We start from the raw sequence: 2,017 nt of genomic DNA, 5'->3' as shown, positions 1-2,017 counted from the left end.
AACCCTAGATTTGATAAAAAGGAGCCCAAGCATCCAAGAAATCTCCTCCAAGGTGTGAAAATAGTGTTGTGTCGTCTTCCTCTGCCAAAAGATTAGGGTTTCAAGTCGCACTGGAGCTATATATAGGCCAAAAAGATAACAGAATGATCACAGAATCTGCATAATAAACACTGACAACCGCTCAGCCCCTAATTTGACCGCTCAACGGTTTCCCCTTAATCGCAGGATCGCTCAGCGCCCAAAACTGCCGCTCAACGCCCATTTTCACCGCTCAACGCTAGTCAACTGCACTCTGGTCAACTTTTCAGCATTCTGGTCAACTGGTTGACTTTTCTGGTTGACTATTCTGCATTCTGGTTGACTTTTCTGCACTACAACTCTTTGATAATTCAATCCTTCTTTCAAATCATTCAATAAACCTACAAAATCATGGGAAACCAAGCATAAAACCATCTTTGATTCTCTTATTCTCTAACTTAATAAAAATGCATGATTTCAAGCTAATTCTAAGCCATAAAGGGTGTGATTTAATATCAAAATCAAGTATGAAAATAATTGTTTTTCAACCGTTATCACTTGGGCGGCCAATTTCAATGCCCAGACCTTACATGAAGTTCAATTCTCGCCCGGGCGACCTCCTTGGACACTTGGGCGACGGTTTTCGTGGACTGGGCCCTGTTTCTGCTTTGTCTCGATTCTTTTGGACCGGGTCGTGCTCTGGCACGCCTCTGACACTATTTAAAGGACCCTATGACTCTAGGTTTTGCATCCCTGGTAGAGAAGACCATAACAATACACTCTTTTCCCAATTCTTAGGCTTTCATTCTCATTCTTTCTTCCATTGTTCATAGAGTTCCCCCATGTCTATGGTGAACTAATTTCTATTTATTGTTGGGGAATGATGTAACCTTGTAAACTCTCATGTATTTGAATTGATTCTTAATTCCATATGCTTTTTCATTAATTGTTAGAGTAATTCATCTATTTTTATTCTTGCTTTCAATAGCATTATTTATTAATTGCATGAGTGCCAGGAGGTTCCTTTCAATTCAGGTTCTTGTTGAATTACTCCTAAGGGTTATATTGCTTAGGGATGAGGGTATGAGTCTTAGTCGTCTTAACCTCTTGATCTTCACATCTTTTTACCAGGAATGCTAGGAAATGTATGAACTGGTAATTAGGGACAAACTTATTTATCGAGGGATCAAATTTAGGTGATTTAGTGAGGGACGCTGGTATTAATGCATAAAGAAGAATTCTTATATACATGAGAGGGAATTTGGTGAAATCTAACCCTAACAACATACCCATCTCATATAAATCGACCTCCATTCATCTCGGTGCTCTTTTGCCACTGATCAATTTTACTTTATTTTATTTTATTTTATTATTTTTTCCAAACCCAATGATCTCTTTTTATTTTTAAGTCTTAATTAATCTTGTTTTCACACAACTGTTAAGTGTCGAGAGTCCTCTGGGATATGATACATGTTCTTACCATTTTATATTACTTGTGCGACTCGGTACACTTGCTGATTTGTCCCAACAAGGTTTTGGCATCGTTGCTGGAGACTCACGGTTTAAGCTATTCTATTTGTTTGATCCTTGATTAATTTTGACTTTATTTTATTTTTATTTTATTCTCCTTTATTTTTATTTTTTTTAATTTTATTATTTTGGTTTTCTTTTTTTAATCTTTAATTTATAATCTTTATTTTTTTAATTTGTGTTTTATTCATTTTATTTTTATTTTTATATTAACAATATTTTCTAGGGTTTTGTGAGGGAATAAATTATCTATAGAATCTTCTCTAAAGAAAATTTCAATGGCTTCCCAAACTGGTGAAGGAAGTACAAAGAAAAATGTTAGCAGGCACACCTTGGACGATTACACCATAGTTGTTTGCCCTCATCATTTTAACAACATTGCAAAGCCAAGGGTCAACGCTGCAAATATGGAGATGAAGCTGATAATGACATATTTTACCATGATTTCAGTGATGAATCAAGAGAAATT

The sequence above is a fragment of the Vigna radiata genome, unplaced genomic scaffold (assembly GCF_000741045.1).
Source record: "Vigna radiata var. radiata cultivar VC1973A unplaced genomic scaffold, Vradiata_ver6 scaffold_328, whole genome shotgun sequence".
Classification (NCBI taxonomy): Eukaryota; Viridiplantae; Streptophyta; class Magnoliopsida; order Fabales; family Fabaceae; genus Vigna; species Vigna radiata.
The sequence above is the reverse complement of the archived record's forward strand: the minus strand, read 5'-3'. Positions refer to the sequence as shown.